Here is a 17,011-nt window from a genome sequence, read left to right as displayed (position 1 = left end):
ATTGGAAATCATTGTGAGGTGTACACGGATCATAAGAGTTTGAAGTACATTTTCACACAGAAGAAGTTAAATCTCAGACAAAGGAGATGGTTGGAGCTTATCAAGGATTATGATATGAAATTGCATTATCACCCCGGAAAGGCTAATGTAGTAGCTGACGCATTAAGCCGTAAGAGCCATGTCAATACGTTAATGACGGGAGAAATACCAAGGGAGTTAGCAGAAAATCTTCGTGAACTATGTTTGGAAATAGTTCCGAGAGGCTATGTAGCAGCGTTGGAGATTCAGTCAACTTTGATGGATAGAATCAGAGCTCAGAAAGCGGACAAAGAGATTGCCGCTATAAAGGAGAAACTGAGCAAAGGAAAAGCTAAAGGATTTCGTGAGGATGAGCACGACACCCTATGGTTTGAAGACCGTGTTTATGTGCCCAATGACCCGAAGATCAGGAAGTTGATACTGCAAGAGGCACACGACTCGCCATATTCAATTCACCCAAGAAATAGCAAGATGTATCTGGATTTGAAGGATATTTTCTAGTGGGCCGGAATGAAGAAGGATATAGCGGGGTATGTAGCCGTTTGTGATGTATGCCAGAGAGTAAAGGCAGAGCATCAGAAGCCAGCAGGATTGTTACAACCATTGTCGATACCCGAATGGAAGTGGGATAAGTTAGGCATGGATTTTATCACGGGATTGCCCAGGACTCGTTCAGGCTATGACTCGATTTGGGTTGTAGTCGATCGATTGACGAAAGTAGCTCATTTCATCCCAGTAAAGACCACTTACACCAGTGCTAAGTTGGCAAAAATATACATGACCAAAATAGTATGTCTGCATGGAGTTCCAAGGAGTATCGTATCAGATAGAGGAACCCAGTTTACCTCAAAGTTCTGGAAGCAGTTGCACGAAACTTTGGGAACCAGGCTAGAATTCAGTACAGCTTTTCATCCACAAACAGATGGGCAGACCGAGAGAGTAAATCAGATTTTGGAGGATATGCTGAGAGCTTGTGCGCTAGATTATGGATCTAGTTGGGACGAAAATTTGCCATATGCAGAGTTCTCTTACAACAACAGTTACCAAACCAGTCTAAAGATGGCCCCTTTCGAAGCCTTATACGGAAGGAGGTGCAGGACACCGTTGTCGTGGGATGAAGTTGGAGACCGCCAGTTGTTTGGTCCTGACTTGATTAAGGAGTCTGAACAGAAGGTGAAATTGATTCACGATAGGCTCAAGGTAGCCCAGTCCAAACAGAAGAGTTATGCAGATTCTAAACGCAAGGAGACAGTTTACGAAGTCGGAGATAGAGCTTATCTTCGAGTATCTCCACTTCGGGGAACAAAGCGTTTTGGAGTTAAAGGGAAGTTAGCGCCATGATTTGTAGTACCATATCGAGTTTTGGAGCGTATGGGAGAAGTGGCCTACAAGTTGGAATTTCCCGAAGGATTGTTAGGAGTTCATGATGTGTTCCACATTTCTCAGTTAAAGAAGTGTCACGCGGAGATAGCTGACATACCATTGAGAGACACAGTGCCTTTGGAAACTATTCAGTTGGATAACGATTTGACCTATGAGGAGAAACCAGTTAAGATCCTTGAGTTTGCCAGCCGAGTTACCCGCAGCAAAGTTATCAAGTTTTGCAAGGTTCAGTGGAGCCACCACACGGAGGATGAAGCCACCTGGGAGCGAGAGGAAGATTTTCTCAAGGACCACCCTCACCTATTTTCTAGCCAACCCGAATCTCGAGGGCGAGATTCATCTTAAGGGGGGTAGGTTTGTAACATCCCAAATTCTCAATTTGGAATGTTATACATTAGATCATCATGCATATCATATTTTATTTGCTTTTGGGTTTTGATCCTAGAAAATTCTAAGCAACTCAAGGACCCACGGAGAGAGTTGGGGATTTCGTTATTTTCATATTTGAGTTTTCTCAAATTTTGAAAATAGGATCATTTGATTTTATTTATTTTATCATCAATTATTTCTATTACAAAAATATGAGAGAGGGAATAAAATGACTTTCCCAAAATATAGAAATATTGAGGATTTAATAATAAAATCAAATAAGATTTATTTCGGAGTTTTTCGTTGTTTTTATTTGAATTTAGGAAAAATACGTGTTTTTAAAAATTGCATTTAGGGCCCAACTAAATGTTCACTTTGTCGGGCTTGATTTTAGAAGCCCGGGAAAATTTATTTCGGGATTTTTGGAGTTCGTTTAGTATTTCTTTTTATTTTTCTTCCGAGCATAAATATTATATAAAAAACGAAACCGACCTTGGGCCGTGCCCGAGCGGGACTCCGCCCGGGGGACGCCCTTAAATAGCGCCGCACCCGAGCCCCCAGCCCATAACCGCCGCCGCCAGCCCACCCGCCCGTCGGAGCCGCCGCCGCCGCCGCGACGCGCGTCGCCCGAGGTTCGCCGCTGCCTCGAAATTTGTGCTGGTTTTAAAAAAACGATTTTTTTCGTTCGTCATTTTTCTTTTTCGTCGGATTTTCCGCGGTTATATTCTGATCACGATTTCTGATCCGATTTTCGTTTTAGTATAACTTTTCGCTCGTTTATCGGAATCAGGCGATTCAAGCGCCTGGAGTTTCGTCTCGAAACCCTCTATCCGTTTAATCAACTTGAACAAGATTTTGCTACTGTAAAATTTGACTTAGATCCAGATTACTAGAACGAAGTTGTTTTCTTTCGCCGTTTGACTTTCTTTGCTTCATTCGATTTGATTCTTTTTGCCAACCGGAGTTCTTAAGTTGAACCTTCTGGTTAGATCTCTTATTTGAGTTTTACTCGTGCATTAGATGAGTACGTATTGTATGCTTGTTTGTTTGTCTGCGATAGAGTACCCGAAGTGTGCCGCCTGTTACTTCGAATCGTTAGGTTTCGCGGATCATCAACAAGGCAAGTAACACTTTGATCATACCTTTTCTACTACCCAGTTTTATTGCATTAGATCAATCCTCACACATTGCATGATTAGGATCTAATTAAATTGTGGGATGGGAAGTAGATGAGGTAGAACCTATTACCTGTTTATTATCAAACCTTTGGGAGTTACTTCTACGTTTGCTTATTATGCCATGCTATGCTAGTAGACGTGGATTGGGTGAGTGATATCCATGACAGATGTGAGATTGATAATTAATGGTTTATCTAAGGTGGCAACTTAAACACACATCTGGGTGGATTGAGGCACCTGGGTATTCCAGGACTTGCCTGTTTTCTTTTGGACCGCCACCCAGGCTCAAAGGGATCATAAGACTATTCATACTAGAAACTTCCGTGTGCAGCCACAAGCTATTATGGGCTCTAGCATAGTTGACTAAGTTGTGCGAACTCTTACAATGGTAGACTAGCACATGTAGGGGATGTAGGTGGTACGGTCTACCCGATCGTAAGGTGCTAGCGCTTCTGAAAGACTATGTCTCGGTCATCCGTCTTCTCAAACACCATGTAGTGCGAGAAAAACAAATGGAGGCGATCGAGTCTTGTGGGGAAAAGTGCGCAAACCTCTACAGAGTGTAATAAACTAATCATGGTTAGCCGTGTCCCCGGTTATGGACATCTTGAGTATCTAGTACTTGGATTATCATGTGGATCTCATCATGTTACTTTAATTAATATTGTTGGGTTTTAATGATGTTACTTAATTGGGATTGAGAATGCTGTCAACCATTCTCAATGTTTAACAACCACCTTGATAGTAATTAAAATTTTATTCCTTTGAAGTAGGGAAAAATTGGCTTTACGCAAAAACTGTAACCATAGAGCTTTCCACCAGCCAAATATGTATATAGTATAGCTGTTGCATTCCATTACTCTCTATGTGTTACCTTGCCAGCATATTCCATGTGCTGACCCGTTTTCGGGCTGCAACGTTAATGTTGCAGACTTTTCAGACGACAATTAAGGAGTTTTTAGGTCGTGGTTCTATACTCAGTGGTGCCGTTGGAGTTGATGGACTCACTTATCTTCCAAGCCTTCCGTTGTTATCGTTATTATATGGCCTTAAGACATATTTATTGTAATAAGTTCTCTTTTGAGACACTCGATGTAATAAGTGTGTGATTGCTACTCTGCTATAAATCCTCCAAGTACTGTGTGGTGTCAGCATTACTGATCCAGGGATGACACCGGAGCACAGAGATCAGACTGTTTGAGGTCTGGTTGCTACATTGGAACGCCTTCTAGGTAAAGGTGGATCATATTTAATCCCATCATTATCAAGATTCATATTGCAAAACAAAGATTTAATATGGGACACATCAATAACTTTTAGATCTTCATCTTTATTTTCATAGGAGCTAGAAGAACGCGCTCTCATAAAGGCATCTTTCGTAGCACGCATCCTAGCGGTTCTTTCTTTGCACTCATCAATGGAAATTCTCATGGATTTGAGAGACTCATTGATATCATGCTTAGGAGGAATAGATCTAAGCTTTAAAGAATCAACATCAAGAGAAATTCTATCAACGTTCCTAGGCAATTCATCAACTTTAAGCAATTTCTCTTCAAGCAAAGCATTGAAATTCTTTTGCGAATTCATAAACTCTTTAACACTAGTCTCAAATTCATAGGGCATCTTATTGAAATTTCCATAAGAATTGTTGTAGGAATTACCATAATTATTAGAGGGATTACTAGGAAAAGGCCTAGGATTAAAATTTCCTCTATAAGCGTTGTTACCAAAATTATTCCTACCAACAAAATTCACATCCATAGATTCGTTATTATTATCAATCAAAGTAGACAAAGGCATATCATTAGGATCCGAAGAAACACTTTTAGTGGCAAATACTTTCATAAGTTCATCCATCTTTCCACTCAAAACATTAATTTCTTCTATAGCATGCACCTTTTTATTAGTAGATCTTTCGGTGTGCCATTGAGAATAATTAAACATAATATTATCTAGGAGTTTAGTAGCTTCTCCTAAAGTGATTTCCATAAAAGTGCCTCCCGCGGTCGAATCTAAAAGATTTCTAGAAGCAAAATTCAATCTGGCATAAAAGTTTTGTATAATCATCCAAAGATTCAAACCATGAGTGGGACAATTATGTATCATTAATTTCATCCTCTCCCAAGATTGTGCAACATGTTCATGATCAAGTTGCTTAAAATTCATAATATCATTTCTAAGGGACATGATTTTAGCAGGAGGAAAATACTTAGAGATAAAAGCATCTTTGCACTTATTCCATGAATCAATACTATTTTTAGGCAAAGACGAAAACCACACTTTAGCACGATCTCTAAGCGAAAAAGGAAATAGGTTCAGTTTAACAATATCATTATCAACATCCCTCTTCTTTTGCATGTCACACAAATCAACAAAGCTATTTAGATGGGTAGCGAAATCTTCACTAGGAAGGTCAGCGAATTGATCTTTCATAACAAGATTCAACATAGCAGCATTAATCTCACAAGATTCAGCATCATTAAGAGGAGCAATCGGAGTGCTAAGAAAATCATTATTGTTGGTATTGGTAAAGTCACACAATTAGGTATTATCTTGAGCCATCGTGACAAACAAGCAAACCAACAAGCAAGCAAACAAGCAAAGAGCGAAAAGAGGCAAACGGAAAAGAGAGGGTGAATAAAACGGCAAGGGTGAAGTGGGGGAGAGGAAAACGAGAGGCAAATGGCAAATAATGTAGTGCGAGGGAGATGAGTTTGTGATGGGTACTTGGTATGGCTTGACTTGAGCGTAGACTCCCCGGCAATGGCGCGGAAATCCTTCTTGCTACCTCTTGAGCACTGTGTTGGTTTTCCCTTAAAGAGGAAAGGGTGATGCAGTAAAGTAGCGTCAGTATTTCCCTCAGTTTTGAGAACCAAGGTATCAATCCAGTAGGAGGCCACGCACGAGTCCCTCGCACCTGCACAAACAAACAAGAACCTCGCAACCAACGCGATAAAGGGGTTGTCAAGCCCTTCACGGTCTCTTACGAGAGTGAGATCTGATAGAGATGATAGATAATATTTTTGGTATTTTTGTATTATAAAGATGCAAAGTAAAATAAAGCAAAGTAAACGGCAAGTAAATAGCAAAGTATTGGAAGATTAATATGATGGAAAATAGACCCGGGGGGGCATAGGTTTCACTAGTGGCTTTTCTCAAGATAGCATAAGTATATGCGATGGGTGAACGAATTACTGTCAAGCAATTGATAGAATTGAGCATAGTTATGAGAATATCTAGGTATGATCATGTATATAGGCATCACGTCCGAAACAAGTAGACCGAAATGATTCTGCATCTACTACTATTACTCCACACATCGACCGCTATCCAGCATGCATCTAGAGTATTAAGTTCATGAAGAACAGAGTAATGCATTAAGAAAGATGACATGATGTAGAGGGATAAACTCATGCAATATGATATAAACCCCATCTTTTTATCCTCGATGGCAACAATACAATACGTGCCTTGCTGCCCCTACTGTCACTGGGAAAGGACACCGCGAGATTGAACCCAAAGCTAAGCACTTCTCCCATTGAAAGAAAGATCAATCTAGTAGGCCAAACCAAACTGATAATTCAAAGAGACTTGCAAAGATAACCAATCATACATAAAAGAATTCAGATTTGACTCAAATATCCTTCATAGATAATCTTTATCATAAACCCACAATTCATCGGATCTCGACAAACACACCGCAAAAGAAGATTACATCGAATAGATCTCCACAAGAGAGGGGGAGAACATTGTATTGAGATCCAAAAAGAGAGAAGAAGCCATCTAGCTAATAACTATAGACCCGAAGGTCTGAGGTAAACCACTCACACTTCATCGGAGAGGCCTTGGAGATGATGTAGAGTCCCTCCGTGATCAATGCCCCTTCTGGCGGAACTTCGGAACAGGCCCCAAGATGGGATCTCGTAGGTACAGAAAGTTGCGGCGGTGGAATTAGGTTTTTGGCTCCGTATCTGATCGTTTGGGGGTACATAGGTATATATAGGAGGAAGAAGTATGTCGGTGGAGCAACGAGGGGCCCACGAGGGTGGAGGGCGTGCCTGGGAGGGTAGGCGCGCCCCCCTACCTCGTGCCTTCCTCGTTGATTACTTTACGTAGGGTCCAAGTCCGCTAGATCACGTTCGTTCCGAAAATCACGTTCCTGAAGGTTTTGTTCCGTTTGGACTCCGTTTGATATTCTTTTTCTGCGAAACTCTGAAATAGGCAAAAAACATCAATTCTGGGCTAGGCCTCCGGTTAATAGGTTAGTCCCAAAAGTAATATAAAAGTGTATAATAAAGCCCAATAATGTCCAAAACAGAATATAATATAGCATGAAGCAATCAAAAATTATAGATACGTTGGAGACGTATCAGAAGACCACACCTTTGTCCTCTTTGAATTGGGGGGTGGGGGTCGCACATCTCCATCACGAAGCACTTGGAACCAATATCCTGGGATAAACTTTAGTAACCGATATTAGTTCAACTAACCACATTGTCATCACACCAAAATATAGCATAAGTGCCACCTGCACTTTCACAAGCCATTAAGCAACACCTCATCCCCTTTTAATAGTATTAGTTGTCCTATGGACTCAATGTGATCTTGGATCACTAAAACAAAGATGAAGAGTGTTGATCTTTTGCCAATATGTGTCCTTAGCATTTTGAAGGGGTTCCACATTCTCTTGGCCTTTCCATGCTGTTGTTGAACTTGTTTGAAATACACCAGATAAGAGCATTAGTCCAACAAAAGATATGTTGACATTAATTACCAAAATCACCCAGGGAGAACTTGTGCTTTCAGTCTCCCCCTTTTTGTAATTGTTGACAACATATGTCAAAACTTTAGGTAAATGATATGAAGAGTAACAAGTAAGCTTAGGAGAAACATGTAACATGCATAAACTCCCCCTATATGTATGCAATCATGTGAAGATAGATTATACTAACAAGTGAATGCATAACATGACAGAGCAAACAAAGAGTTACATGTATCTTGGCTATATGCATCAGAGCAAAAGATATGATTGAGAAACTTACCTCCATGTTTATGAATCCCTCTTGCAAACAATATGTACAACAATAAGAGATCATCATGCACATGAGTGTGATGCATATACTTACCTTGTGGTCTTGATCTGACTTTGAGAGAGTGGACTTGAGAAAACAGGGTTAAATAACACAAGAACACTCCAAGTAAGGCAGTTTTGGGGAACCACAAGAATACCAAGACTGGGATGACATGTGATGGGTGAGTATTATAAGTACTTCATTTAGATATAGACATGTCCCTAGAGGTTTAACGATATGCAATAAATTCCAAGGATTTTTCTCCCCTTAGGTATAGACTCTTTCTCCCCCGAATCTGATATTGGATAATGGGAGAAGGTAGGCTGATACAAAATCAGAGCAAATAAAATAGCAACAAAAATTTTCGATGGCAATAGCTAGGATCAAACATATTGACATGTATTTCCCCTCTTAAAGACATGTGACTTCTCTCCTTTTTGTTAACAGGCATCTGTGGAAGAGCTTAGATGTGCTCATTTGATAAGCTTTGATGTACTCTCTCCCCCTTTGACATCAATTTCCAAGAAGGGTACTTCTAGAGCATGAGCCAAGTAGGTGTGGTCCTTGAGAGTAGGACTGGGCGTTCGGTTCCCCCGAACCGATCGGTTCAGTTTTTCGGTCTATTAAATATTTCGGTTTTTGAAAAGTACTGACCGATCAGTTAATGTAAAATAAGCTAACCGAGCATTCTATGAACCGAGAATTCGGTTTGGTCATCGGTTCTGACCAAACAACACCCAAAAATATTTAATGCTTTATTCTGAATGTACAGTGGCTGTGTTACATAGCGTACTTGATTGACCCTCTTCAAGCAGGGATCACTATTTTATTCTGATGTATATAGTGCATGTAGGTTGTAGCTCTGCACCTTTGTCTACTAGACTGAAACCAGATAAGATTCAATAATACAAACAATATAGTATAGCATGGAAGAATTTTAGATAGGAAAAGAAACCATGAATACGAGTATACATGGATTGAAACAGAGGACCTATGGCAGGAGTGTCTTGTGGGTTGTAGATGTGGTTGTACTTCAGGTGCGACCTATGGTGAATCAGAGGGAAGCGGCTGCATGGCGCCACCAATGCTGTCGGCGATGCCACTGCTGGTCCATCTCCGACAAGTCGGCTAGGATTTGGAGCGCCTCATCTCCGGTGAATAATCTGCTGTCGGTCGTACATCAAACTATATGAAGGATGCGACCATCGGGAACGCCAGGAAGGGCTAGAACACCATGAATCGGCCATTAAACTTCATGCGGGGGGTGGCGGGTGGGGTCAGGCTCACGATGAAAGATGCGGGATGCGGGACGAGCGGCCTAGAGCACTACGCACTTCTTTCTAGGGCATCGCACTACACACAGGCTGAGAGGTAATCAAGCGCATGCACATGGGCCTGGCCTTTGTTTTACTCGATGTTCGCTTAGTTCGGTTGCTCGAGGGATTAACCTGAATTCACTGAACTAATTTCGGTTTTCTACAGATTAAAACCGACTGTATGACTGAAGTTTACGGTTTCGGTGTATTCGGCTTTGGTGCCGGTTATTTCGGTTTGGGAAATCGGTTTTCGGGTTATATGCCCAGCCCTACTTGAGAGTCACTACAAAGCAGTAGGTAGCTTATGATGTTGATAGAGGGAAGAATCATTGAGTAGAGCTGAAGAGAATAGGCGGTAAGAATGGGAAAAACATTTTTCTCAAAGTTGAAATCGGTGACGCTGATACTGTTTCCGTCGGTGACGCTGATACTGTTTTCGTCGGTGACGCTGATACTGTTTCCGTCGGTGACTCTAGTATGACAGAATCATGGAGGGTGCTTATTGGTGAGACTGGGCTAGTCCATGTCGGTTGTACCGATGAACTATATACAAGGAATCCTTGTATTTCGGTCGAGCCGATAGGTTTGGATCGGAGGGACCGAGTTCAACGCAGAGTAAAGATTTTGTCAACTCAGCTCACTTAGCAAATGAAATCTCACAAGGATTTGCAAGGAATTAACAGAAAGATTTGCAATGAATTAAACATAGATGAAGAACACAAACTAAATGGATCTAGATGAAGTTTTTTTGTTTTAGAGGGACTCAAGAGCAAAAGAAACAAAAAGAGAGATCAACTAAGCAAAGGAACACTAGAGAACTTCATCTAGAAAGGGTCGGCGACAAGGTCACCTATGTTAGAGTATATTGACTTAGGAGTCAAGTGAGATCACTTGATCATAGGTAATACTCATTATTTAAGCTCAAAATGGGGTTACCATTTTTCGTTTAAGCATTTTGATGTATTCACATCTTGTTGAGTTGCTTTGTCTCATGTCTTGTAGTAAAGCTTCTCTAAGATGGAATGACATACCTTGGGGTGTGGTGTTCATCTTGATCATGTAGTCAAATTTGTGTTGGATGCTCAAGGTTGATGTAGTTGGGAACACCCTTTAGAGTTGAAGTTCATCTTCCTACATGGGTTAATCTTGCAAGGAAGAGCACTTGTGTATCCAAATTGACAAACATGAAATTTTACGTATGGAGATAGTTAAAGGATATGGTGAGTGAGTTCATGCTTCCTTGAGATCAACATCTAAACTATAGGGACTTGGTGATGTAAAATTGCTTGGGATATGAGTGACTTGCAATTTCTTAGATTGAGACTCATCCAAGTGCCTACAAGGGTTAGATAAGATGCAAGGGTACAAGTGTAGATCCAAGACATATGATCATTATCATAAGAGAAATGTTAAGGATGTCACAAAAGGCTCACGCCTTGCATGTATCCAAATGGAGCTTCTACTCTAGTTTGAGGAACCAATGATATTCAATTCACCTCTCAAACGACAAAATACTTTCTCGTCAAGCGGTTTGGTGAATATATCCGCCAATTGCTTATCGGTTCGAACATGCTTAAGATTGATATCTCCTTTAGCAACATGATCCCAAATGAAATGATGACAAACTTCAATGTGCTTAGTTCGAGAATGTTGCATGGGATTGTGAGCAATCTTAATAGCACTTTCATTATCACAAAGCAATGGAACATGTTTCACATGTATCCCATAATCCTTAAGAATTTGGGTCATCCAAAGTTATTGAGCACAACATGATCCGGTGGCAATGTATTCCGCTTCGGCAGTGGATAAGGATACCGAGTTTTGTTTCTTGGAGGACCAATATGATAACCCACAAGTATAGGGGATCGCAATAGTTTTCAAGGGTAGAGTATTCAACCCAAATTTATTGATTCGACATAAGGGGAGCCAAAGAATATTCTCAAGTATTAGCAGTTGAGTTGTCAATTCAACCACACCTGGAAAACTTAATATCTACAGCAAACTATTTAGTAGCCAAAATAATATGGAAGTAACGGTAACGGTGGCAAAAGTAACATTAGCAGTTTTGTAGTAATTGTAAAAGTGGTAACGGAAAAGTAACTAAGCAAAGATCAATATGTGAAAAGCTCATAGGCATTGGATCGGTGATGGATAATTATGTCGGATGCGATTCCTCATGCAACAGTTATAACATAGGGTGACACAGAACTAGCTCCAGTTCGTCGATGTAATGTAGGCATGTATTCCGAATATAGTCATACGTGCTTATGGAAAAGAACTTGCATGACATCTTTTGTCCTACCGTCCCGTGGCAGCGGGGTCCTATTAGAAACTAAGGGATATTAAGTCCTCATTTTAATAGAGTACCGGACCAAAGCATTAACACTTAGTGAATACATGAACTCCTCAAACTACGGTCATCACCGGGAGTGGTCCCGATTATTGTCACTTCGGGGTTGACGGATCATAACACATAGTAGGTGACTATTGACTTGCAAGATAGGATCAAGAACTCACATATATTCATGAAAAGATAATAGGTTCAGATCTGAATTCATGGCACTTGGTCCCTAGTGACAAGCATTAAGCATAGCAAATTCATAGCAACATCAATCTCAGAACATAATGGATACTAGGGATCAAACCATGCAAGTTAGAGTCCAAAACAAAGGCAAAAGTGTTTGGAAAAGTAGATACGATGGAGACGTATCAACTCCTCAAGCTTAAACCTTTGCTTGTCCTCAAGCAATTCAGTTGACAAACTAAAAGTGATAAAGAAAAACTTTTATAAACTCTGTTTGCTCTTGTTGTAAATATGTAAAGCCAGCATTCAAGTTTTCAACAAAGATCTTATATTTACTAATTGGAGGCGCCATTAAAGTTACCATGTTAATTCTAGAAAACCATATAAAAACATCCGTAGGATCTCAAATCTACGATTTGGATCAAATAACATATCAAATAGTTTTTACTCAAAAAAAACAGATCAAAGAGTTTTTACTAATAAAACAGATAAAGAGTTATGCCTTTCCACGTTTAAAAATCAAAGAGTTTTTACTCCTCCGTTTTCCACCTTGCTGTGTGAAAAAGGGAATCCTCAGCCCATTATTTTTTCCTAAAAAAAGACTCCTCCGTTCGTCTCTTACCATTAGTACATCACGTACGATCTCTCTATATGGGAAAAGAAGCCTAATGTCATCCCCGCTCAAGCTTAACCATATGATCAATTTGGAGCCTCAAATGATTATTTGGACGACTAGGATTTAATCTATCCCTAATAATAAAGCACGAATTGACTCCATGGGTTCACCGTCATAATACATTTTCTTCTTATGTCATAATACGCTTTACGATTTGTATAGATAAAATTGTAATATAAACAAGATGGTAGTATTCTAACTTGCTCATAAAACAGTTTTCGTCCGTCCTTTGATTTGTAAAAAGAAATAAACCAGCACGGGCTCTCCTCCTCGATGCCTACAGGCACGGCGCCGCCGCGCGGCCGATCTTCTTCCCCGGCCCTTTGCAATTCTGTCTCCTTCCCCTCTCCATCTGCCCAAATCTTCTCCTGCGCCACCCTGAGCCTTCTCGGTCTCCAACCAGCTCCTGCAATCTTCAAGCCCTCCGGCACCCAATCCGCCTACAATCTTCAAGCCCGCCGGCCCCAAAAGTAACCAGCGGTCGATTCGAGTGATCCCGCTAGGAATCCATGGGATTTGAGGTAGATTTCCTAGGAGAGCGAGTAGGAAGGGTGATGGTGGGGTTCATGGGGAAGATGAAAAAGCAGAAGGTGATCCACGGCCCGCACGCGATGCCGAGCCACCGCGGGCCTCCTCCCCTGCCGCTCGCCGCCATGCCAGGACGGCGTACTGGGCCTTGCCGGACGCCGAGGACAAGCGAGACAATGGCCATCCACCCTGGGCCAAGGTGTGTGTGCCTGAAAATCTTTTCTCACTGTACAATTTCTCCGTCTCGATTCTTCCATACGGTGTGGGCTGCCTTGGCATAGACGGTGACTGGCTCGAGTGTGGAGGACAAGCACAGAGCGACCAACGGCGATAACTATGCTCGGGCAGATGGATTCCGCCGCGGTGGAGTTCGAGGTATGTAATATATCCTTGCTTGATTCATCTTCATCATACATGCATGCCGTGACATATTGATTATGGGTCGATCTGACTCTTTGTGCCATGCTAATTAAATCATTGATTGTTACATTGTCCTGATATGATTTGCATGGCTGCATGATGCAATAGATACGAACAGGAGAACAGTAGCTGTGATGACTCAACAAGATGGAAGTGCGGGACAAGGGATGAGTGCAATCGGCTCAAGTAAACTCCTCATGTACACCGTCTGGCATCAGTTCCAGTTGCGCCCGAAGCTTTCAATCTTGCTGCTCCACTTAGTTTGCCGAAACACTGTCGGCGTGTGCTCCATCCAAGGTACGCCATCGTCCAATTCTATCACCAGTTTTGAACTTTAAACTAATGACTAAGGGGTCGGAGTGGCCAGGCCTGAAAGTTCAAGGAAGATTCAGCTTAGATCTGAATTCCTTTGTATTGCCTACAATGTTATAGCTTAAATTCTGCTAATAAATTTCTATAAATGATATTCGAAACAATTTCTTAGAGATGGGTTGTGCACAAGGATGCACATTGTAGATCTGTTAACTTAAGTTTTGAATAATGAGATATGTTCATATGCTTTGCTCACTATTATTCCTAATTTTCTCTGGACAGAAAGACTGAAGTTTATTGCTTTTGTTCAGCCGAATGCTACTTGATCAGTACTTAACCAAGATTGGCAGCCATTATAGCTGGTGTAGAACTCAGATATACACATTGAATGTTCCGATATGCCAAAATAAACACATTAGAATCTTTTTAATTATATTCCTACTATTTTTTCGAGATTGCTCTGCGGTTGCTAATTTTGATGTTCTGCTATACTACTATTGCATATAGAGAGAGATGAGAGAGGAGAGCAGCAGCCCGCTGCTGCATTTTGTTCATTCTGCTGCTTGGTTACTACACATCTATAGAGAACACAGAGAAGGCTGCTGCTTGCTGATTACAATTGCTTCATGATATGTACATATCCTCATGTATGCTGCTGCTAGGTACCCTTGATCATGGTGACAAGGAATCGATGCTGCAGCGGTAGGGATCTCGTGGCCATGGAGTGGCAGCCGCTATGTACATACATAACTCCAGCGAGTCATGGTGAGGAGACTTTGATCTTTACATGTTAGATTCAGAGTGGATATACGTTACTACATGTAGGCCCCATATGCCATACGAGTTCCTCCATTTTTTTATGTTAGCTGATGAGCTTTCTTCTCCACTCTACACAGATTGGTCCTGCATGATGCATCCATGGCTTAGGATAAGAAATGACTGTTTCCATCTAAATGTTATTCATTTATTATTATTTTTTTCTAAATCAATTGAGGAGAACATATAAAGAAAAAACAAGTTACTCATCTGATTCATTTGCAAAATTCAGTACTCCCTCCGTTCGAAAATACTTGTCATTGAAATGAATGTATCTAGATGTATTTTAGTTCTAGATACATCCATTTTCATTCATTTTGATGACAAGTATTTCCGGACGGAGGGAATTCTTTCTTATACTGCTCTGTTTTAGGAGATGGAATAAAGAGAAAAAGAAATTTCTTAAACATACAAATTCAGATTCTCAAAAGAAAAGTAATAGTAACAAAGCATTTTTTATTTTCTATAATAGTTTTTATTACGATTCACATATTTTATCTTCGTAGATTCTAGAAGTTCTTAAGCTTACTATGAAAAAACGGAAGTTTCTTTTATAAGGTTCAGTAGCTGCTTCATGTTGTACTGATTAGTTTCCATTAATTTGAAAAAAATTAGCTCACGTTGCTCTCTTTAGCTGCCATTTGCACTTGAAGGTCAGGATCGAGGCAGGAGGTGAGGAAGTGGGGATCAGGCTGTAAGCTAGGGTTAAGAAGGCAGTTTTTATTTTCTATAATATGTTTTTATTACGATTCACATATTTTTATCTTTGTAAATTCTACAAGTTCTTAAGCTCACTATGAAAAAACAGAAGTTTCTTTTATAAGGTTCAGTAGCTACTTCATGTTGTACTGATTAGTTTCTAATAATTTGAAAAAAAATTAGCTCACGTTGCTCTCTTTAGCTGCCATTTGCAATTGAAGGTCAGGATCGAGGCAGGAGGTGAGGAAGTGGGGATCGGGCTGTGAGCTAGGGTTAACAAGGCAGTTTTTATTTTCTATAATATGTTTTTATTACGATTCAAATAATTTATCTTTATAGATTCTACAAGTTCTTAAGCTCACTATGAAAAAACATAAGTTTCTTTTATAAGGTTCAGTAGCCGCTTCATGTTGTACTGATTAGTTTCTATTAATTTGAAGAAAATTAGCTCACGTTGCTCTCTTTAGCTGCCATTTGCACTTGAAGGTCAAGATCGAGGCAGGAGGTGAGGAAGTGGGGTTGGGCTGTGAGCTAGGGTTATGGGGCTGGCTGGGCCTTAGGTGGGACAGCCTGGCCAGTTGGCCCAGCTGGCTGGCTGGCTGCTGCTCAAAACAAGTTCGTTGTATATAGCTTTTCCCTTGCCGATAGCTCGATCTGATTTTTTCATGTCTATGCTATAGAAGAGCTTGTAGTATTCAAATGTAGTTTCTCACACAATAGTACTGGGCGCACTCATTGTTAAAGTCAGTTGTAGTGTAAGAAAATCAAAGAAAACATGTGTGAATAATGAATGAGATGACATACCTTTTAGATGTTCTTCAATAATTTTTGTTCTACTCTTTATTTATAAGGTGACAAATAATTGCGTGTAGTAGTGTTCTGTGCGGTTTTAGCAAGCACATGCGTTTGCGTTTTTATTATTATTATTATTATCTTTAAACATAATACAAATGCAGACGCTTGTACATATGAACATACATTCGCCCTTATGAACGGACACACGCACATCCTATCCATATGAGCACCTCTGATAGAATGAACTGACACATCATTTTGAGAGTGATGAAGTTACCACAGACGCGTTCATAGTCGATGGGAAAGTCTAGCTCCCACTGAATGCACATAGCTAAAATGCCTGAAATAAATCCAGAAAAATACGAGCACCAGTGACAAATCTAGAATTTGAACTCTGGTGGGCTATGGTTATTACTGTCCTCCTAACTATCTAATCATAGGTTGATTTCCATATTTTAATTATTTTCTACCCGTTGCAACGCACGGGCCCTTTTGCTAGTGATATATAAAAGCATACTCGCTCAAACTTAGCAGTTCATATACATTTAGAGTCTTCATTGGATGGCCCTAAAGAGTCATGCATGGTACATGAGGAAACATGTAAGCTAAGACCACCTAAAATCTACATTTGTATAGACAAAAAAAATAAAAGAAAATCTGCAAAAAAAAATCCGGAAACGTGCTAATCCAGTTACCCATGCATCCAGGGTTGACCATTTTATCATTATACCACAGATAAATGTACGTTTCTTCCTTTTGTTAAAGATCAGCGTACAATATTGTGGTGTATTGCACATACATCCAGGTACAACAAGCTAACTGTTCTTTTATATGCAAAAATAATAATTGCTCTAATAAAAAATACGTACACTTTCTCTTCCAGG

The 17,011-nt window shown here is 40.4% G+C and overlaps 1 long non-coding RNA gene across 1 annotated transcript; it reads left to right on the top strand.

Annotated features, from left to right (window-relative positions):
* The first annotated feature begins 12,773 nt into the window (after nucleotides 1-12,773).
* Nucleotides 12,774-16,168, top strand: LOC123062110 (uncharacterized). Its single transcript, XR_006429530.1, has 2 exons — nucleotides 12,774-13,460; nucleotides 13,614-16,168. It is a non-coding gene; the product is annotated as an uncharacterized lncRNA (long non-coding RNA).
* Nucleotides 16,169-17,011: the final 843 nt, after the last annotated feature.

Source organism: Triticum aestivum, chromosome 3A, assembly GCF_018294505.1.
Source record: "Triticum aestivum cultivar Chinese Spring chromosome 3A, IWGSC CS RefSeq v2.1, whole genome shotgun sequence".
NCBI classification, from domain to species: Eukaryota; Viridiplantae; Streptophyta; class Magnoliopsida; order Poales; family Poaceae; genus Triticum; species Triticum aestivum.
Note: the sequence above shows the minus strand (reverse complement) of the source record. Positions and strands in the feature narration are given on the sequence as shown.